Source organism: Triticum dicoccoides, chromosome 5B (assembly GCF_002162155.2).
Source record: "Triticum dicoccoides isolate Atlit2015 ecotype Zavitan chromosome 5B, WEW_v2.0, whole genome shotgun sequence".
Lineage (NCBI taxonomy): Eukaryota > Viridiplantae > Streptophyta > Magnoliopsida > Poales > Poaceae > Triticum > Triticum dicoccoides.
This window is the reverse complement of record NC_041389.1, coordinates 449,874,388-449,881,433: the sequence shown is the minus strand read 5'-3', so window position 1 is coordinate 449,881,433 and position 7,046 is coordinate 449,874,388.

Genomic DNA, 7,046 nt, shown 5'->3' with positions numbered 1-7,046 from the left:
CCGCAATCTTGTTTTAAGTGAGAACCCTGAGCTTTCGGTTAATAAACCCATGGCCCTATTTTATGTGAGAATAAAATAAGTTTTGTTGTTTGTAGAAAAAACCCTGAGGTTTCGGTAAATAAACCTATCATCTGTCTAGAAAATAACTTATTTAACATATTCAATTTTTTTGTAAAATATTCATATCTTTTAAACCGTAACTCCAATTTTAACATGTTATATATGGAAATTGATTAGAAAATTTGGTAGAATCTAAATATGATGTTCTTTTTACCTATTAAACATTTTTTAAATGTTGTTTGGGTACATATTCAAATTCTTGAAAAAATACTTATAATTACGCCTTTTAAATCCTAACTCCAATTTAAAAATGTTATATATGAAAATTTATTAGAAAAATATGTAGAATCTGAATATGATGTTGGTCCACTTGTTAATAATTTTTTCTTTCTTTCGTACCGGTGCCGATCCAGATTGAAGATGAACACCTTAGCAAAAACAAATTGGAGACCAAAAAAACATCTATAACCACACATGTATGTCGGCGAGGGTGGGAAGAATGATAACGACAAGACTGATAAGATGCCATGTTGAAATAAAAGATGTGGACCTATTGGGGTCTTGAGACCTGGTTTTGGGTTAGGACTTAGGAGCATGTGGTCTTTTTTCCTCCCGTTACAACACACCACTATTAGGATATATTTTTAGTGTGTATGATTTAGAAATCTCTACCATGATATTGAACAATATTTTAAAAAATATAAACACATGCATAGATACACAAATATATGCATATACACTATAGTTTATGCAATATTTAAAAATTATTCAAAATATTTAAGTTTGCCACAATCATTTTAAAAAATTTATATACATTACAAATGTATAATAAAGAATACTACAATTATTGTTTAGAACATTATGGGTTAACTATGATGGCTAAGTAAATGTACTAATTAAAATCGTAACATGGTACAATTAGTTTAAAATAAATACAAAAATTTAGTATGAAAATTCTTTGTTTTACATTGGTAGCATCTGATGTCGTCAAGGCTATCCTGCTCAACGTCCACAGGGTACCATCAACCCTTCTTGTGTTCCAGACTTCCAGTTGAGCCATGATAAATCTGTATGACAGGATTGCTCTGAGGAGAACGGAGTAACTTATAATGTACGGGCAAATCTTGCCAATACCGACGTACATGGCAGAGGACACGAAGGAGAAGCTACAAGAGTAAGAATGGTGATTATTTACATAATTGCTAAGAGTAGTTCTCCAAATAAGAAGGGCTAATATTTTTGTGTCGCATAAATTGTGGAAAGATTCACAAAGTACTACAATTCTACACTGCAAAAAGTTTGACTAGAGGCAAAATTTATAACCTTTCTTTCTGGACAGTGGCGGAGCTTAGTGAGGGCCAAAGGGGGCAATGTCCCCCCTACCAAATTTATTTCTTTGTATAAACACATAGTAATATTTAATAATATTTGGACAAACTTTAATAGAATACATTAGATGAGACCCCTCAACTCTATTTAAGACTCATTGAGCCCCCTCTGAAATCGCGTTGAAGCTCCGCCACTGTTTCTGGAGATGACGAAATAAGAATTTTACCTGTGTTTGTATGCGTGTAGACCTACTGTTGGGAAATGTTCGACGCTGAAGTTGTCACCTCCGGCAAATAAACAACTGAACAAACCCCATGCGAAACTTATGGCAAGAAATTTCGTGAGGCACTTAACTTGCATGACATGTTAGGAAAGAAGAAAAGAAGAGTGTGTCGACATCACATTATTTCTTATCGTTAGGGCATCTCCAATGCAAACCCTTAAAATGAACATTGCAAATGTCTGCGGATCAGTCCGGGCTCTATCTACAATCTGGATAGGGGAGTGAGCCATCTAATGTCCCACAAAATTTTCTTATTTGTCTGGTCTCGTTTGCCCATACATTTTATTAAACACTTTGTGTGCACTAAAGAAGGAAAAGGAAACACATATAAACACGCCGAGGACTGCCATGACGACGCAAGAAGCAAGCGAGAAGCACCCAACCTGCAACGCACACACACCACGAGCACACGACCAGAAGCACAGCCGGCTAGCACGCACAACTGGGAAGCACAAAAGCATGCAGCAGCCCATGGACATGCTCGGCGGTGTCTCCCGGTCTTCGCGCGCGGCGAGGCCCGACGCGTACGCGCCACATGCGGGCGCGGCTGCCGAGGTTGCCGCCTTGCGGTACATCTGCGATTTTGCGACGCTGGTTGCTTGCTTTCGGGACGACAGACTAATCAACTTGCCGCTTTGGTTGGTCTGGGGCCTCCGCTCCATTTGTTTGGTTAACGGACAGCCAGGACAACTGGGTGTCGAGAAAGGCTGGAGGGCAGGGCAGGGCAAAGCGAAATCTCGTTCTCATCATTTTTTTTTTAGAAAAGGAGGATGACCCCCGGCCTCTGCATCTGGGAGATGCATACGGCCACTTTATTGATTATTCTCGAGGACCTTACAAAGTATTACAACAATATGCCTGAATACGCCATCTTGGCAACATATGCCACTACTCCTATCCATATGATAAAGGGGTGCTACCTGGGCCACATACCCGGTCTACTCACCTAAATCTCGTTCTCATCATGGAAAGCACTTCCACCCGGGAAAGCGGGAATTTTCTGCGCGAGCTGTGGGCCGATCGAGGAAAGAGAAAGATCGGACTGCGGTATGTTTGTTCCCGGTTTGACACCCTAGCACACCTATTTGCAATACAATGTTGTCGGCGTTCTGAGAACGGGGGTCGGCTCAAAGGGGGGCCCAACATGGTCCATCTTCATCAACACGAGCTCAAGACTCTCGCGAGGGGCCAAGCCTCGCGGGACGGGCGACAAGGAGCTTCCTCAGGCGCGGCCTCATCAGGCTGGCTCGCGAGGAGGCGGAGAGATAAAGGCGGGGTACCTCGCGAGGTGCCCATGACGCAAGCCATGACGACCAGGGCGCCAGGTGGGCGCCAGCCTGCACAGTGTCCTCCTTTCCACTTTGGTGCAAAGGGAGCCAGCGCAGGCGAGAGTATCAAGCAAAGGCGTCCATTTCGATGCAACGAGAGTAAGACCAGTCCAACGACGGGATGGAGGTCATCGTGGAGCCCAAGCCGGCGTCACCACCAGAACCTTTGACAGGCGAGGAGCAACTTTAGTCAGGATAAGTGTACCAGATGTTCCCCTTTAAAATGGCCAATTGTTGGCGTCCTTCCCGCTTAATATTTGGGCTGAACCAGTATAAACACTGTGTCTCTTGTGTTGTTCTTTTAATAGCTTAAAACCTAGTATGGCGGTAGTGTGCAGGTAGGTAGAGGGCGAGATCTCCACGCGCACCCCAGTGTTCGAACCTCAAGGGTCTGCCGGAACCTAAAATCTGACATTTGGCGCGCCACGTAGGGGTGCGCCGGAATTCGTCTTCCACCGCCCTGTTCTCCTCCGACCATCGCGTCCATGTCTGACGCTCGTCGGGCCCGCGCCGAGCGCTGAGCCGCTCTCGCCTCCCATGTCGCCCAGAGGGTCCCAGTCGGTGGGCGCCCTCGTCGTTCCCCGTCGCCCGCCATCAACGCCGCCACCGGCCCGGCGGGGAACGAGCAGCAAGCATCATCCCAGCATCCCTCCGTGAGGCAAGACGGCCGCACTGCTACCCCCTCGTTCACCCCAGCGGGTTCTTCGTCTCGTGCGTTCCGCGCACGCACGGAGGCTCGAGCTGCGCTCATCGCGGCTAACGAGTTCCTGCGCTACCGTCCCGTCGACGACGTCTACGAAGAATGGCTCGACCGCGTCGCCGAGCTCGTCCGCGCCGCAGGGGGCTCTCCTGCACCGTCCGTCCCGCTGCGCCGCACCCCGCCCTACGCGGGCGATGAAGCCCCGGGGGCGCCCTAGCCTCCTCCTTCTCAAGAAGGCGCCCTGGCCCCAAGGCGCGTGGCCCCTGGACGGGATCCGCCCCGTCAGGCGCCAGTGCGGCAAGAGCAGAGCTGCCAAGAAGCCCCTCGTCCGCAGGAAGCTGCCCGAGTGCTCCCTGCTCCGGCTCATCGCGACCACGCTCTCGCTCCCGCGCGTCAAGACCCCGCGTTGCTCCTAGCTGCAGCGCGTGGGGACACGCAAGACCAAGCTCTTCGTCACCCAAGGCCTCCCGTAGCCACAGCAGGCTGCCGTGCCTTCATCACCGAGCTGCGCAACGTTGCGTGGCCTGGCAAGTTCAAGCCAGACCTGCCTCCTCGCTACGACGGCACGGCCGACCCCACCGAGTTCCTCCAGCTCTACGAGCTGGGCATCGAAGCCGCCAACGGAGACGAGAAGGTCATGGCGAACTGGTTCCCCATGGCGCTCAAGGACGGGGCCCGCACTTGGCTCTTGAACTTGGCCCCCGGCACGGTCTCCTCCTGGGACGAGATGCGCACCCGCTTCATCGCCAACTTCCAAGGTACTCGCGACCGACGACCCGCCGTGAGCGACATGCGCTGCATCAAGCAGCAGCCAGGAGAGACCCTGCAGAAGTACATCCATCGCTTCAACAACGCGCGCCTCAAGATTTCCAGGGTGACCGAGGAGGCCATCATCTCGGCCTTCTCCGATGGCGTGCGTGACGTCAAGATGAAGAAGGAGCTGGCGATGCATGAAGACCTGTGCACCTCTCTGGAGCTGTTCAACTTGTCGACCGAGTGCGCCAGGGCTGAGGAAGGGCGCCTCTCCCTCCTCGAGCTGCCTGACGCAGACCCAGAAAAGAAGAAACCCAAGGCCAAGGATGTGAAGAGCAAGGGGGCTGTCGTGCTAGCGGCAGAACCAAACACCAAGCAGGGCAGAGATCTGCCGGAATCATCCAAGGGCAATCGGTACTGTGTGTACCACGACCACCACACCCACAACACCAACGAATGTCAAGAGCTCCGGGCCGTGCGAGAAGGAAGGATCGGCCGACGCCCCGACCGCAGCGATCGGGGCTACGGTCGAGGAGGAGGAAGGAACGCCGAACGCTGGGAAGACCGCGGCCCACGCCAAGGGTGGCGCGACCGGCCTCGCGAGGATCGCTGGCAAGACCCGCCTCGCCAGGGAGACTGGAGGGATCAGCCTCGCGAGGATCGCCCGCATGGCAACGCATGCCTCCCTCCGCTGCCGCCGCAGCCAAGGAGAAACGAGGACCGTCATCAGGATGAGGGGGCTGGGGGCTTCCAGGAGCCACGCGCGATCGCCTGCATCCTGGGCGGAGCTCAAGCCCCAGCTTCTCAGCGCATCTTCAAGCAGTTCGTCCGCGAAGTGAACGCAGTCCTCCCCAAGCTCGAAGCCACGCGCCCTCTTAGGTGGTCGGCGTGCGCTATCATGTTCAGCTCAGCGGATCAGTTCAAGTGCGCGGCCACAGCCGGAGTCCTCCCGATGCTCTGTTCCCCGATCATCAGCAACGTGCTAGTCACCAGGACTCTCATCGATGGTGGGGCAGGGCTCAATGTCCTGTCCGTGGAAACATTCAATAATCTTCAGGTGCCCTACGATCAGCTTCAGCCAACCAAGCCTTTCTCCGGAGTCACCGATGGCTCCACGGTCCCGATTGGACAGGTTCGCCTCCCTGTCACCTTCGGGACACGTGACAACTACCGCACAGAGCTCATTGACTTCAATGTCGCTCACATCCGCCTGCCGTACAACGCCATCCTCGGGTACCCAGCGCTGGCCAAGTTCATGGCCGTGACTCACCATGGCTACAACGTCCCTAAGATACAAGGAAGTGCCGGGGTCATCATGGTGCCCTGCAAGGAGAAAGACGCGGTGTGCTCCCTGGAGCGAGCCTTTCAGGCCGCATCACTGGAAGACCCGGACCACGGAAGCAGGAGGCTTCCCGAGGCCGCCCCCAAGAAGAAGAAGACATCGTCCGGCCTGGCCCCTCAGGAGGCAGGTCCCTTAGGGCCCGCGCCTGCCCAGGGGGAACCTCCTTCTATTGCATAGGAAAGCGCGCCCGACGCCCTTCTCAGGCAGGGCTCGGGGGCTCTCCCCTGGAGGGCCACCGACCTTGCCAAGGTCACGAGGGAGGCGCTTGGGCACCACTTGGAGGCATGTTTCGAAGCACGCTTCCCTCAAGAAGGAGAATTGCAAGGAGGGCCGAACCCTCAGGAGTTCGTCAGCAAGGCCGTTCAGGAGTTACAGGAGTCAAGGATCATGAGTGGCAGCCGCCACTTACCCGCCGCAGCTCCCCATCCAGGAGAGGATGACGGGCTGTGCGTCTGCATCGACATCCCAGGGCTCAACTGAGTCGCCTCTCAGGAGCGCTTCTGGCCCTCATGTGTGGGGCGCTGCGGGGGCCCACCCCACAGCTAAGTTCGCATGCCCTACGGCTTGCCGAACGCGGCTGCGGTACGCCAGCGCCTCATGAGGAGCATCCTGGAGGCTCAGGAGGCCAGGCACTCTGCAGTCCTGGCGGAGATGGAGATGGTCCGCGAGGAGCCACCAGAGCCCCCGGAGCCTCCCGGGGCTCCTGGGCCTGGGGGCTCGTGAAGATCGACACCCGCAGCCTGCTACGTCTGCTACCTCAACACCCCTGCATCGTCAACACTATCAAGTGACATCTTTCTAGTTTCATTTCCAGCTGGGAGCCCCCCAGGGCCGCATCATTCTCAGGCCGCGTGGGTCCGTCCCTGCGGCGTGTATCCCTTTTATTTCATGTTCTTAGCTTACTTCGTTGTGGGCGCCCCTCGGGCTGCATCATCCCCAAGTCGCTCGGGTCAGACCCAGCGGCGTGTATCCCTCTTGCGTTTATTTTCGGGCTATGCATTAGACCCATCATGCTTGTTATTTGGTGCATGTCCGTAGCACCCTTTCTCCCTTGATGTCCGAAGCTTGCGCGTTAAAGGGGGGGGTACCTGAGCATCGCGACTCAGGGCTCCTACCGGCTCTCCTGCCCTCACCCTCTGGCTTTGCCCACGGCATCGCGCCCCGGCAAACCAGCGACGGCTGAGACCAGCTCGAGGGCCGGGATCCGAGGACGTAGAGCATCGGCATCTAACCGAGCTTGCACGTTAAAGG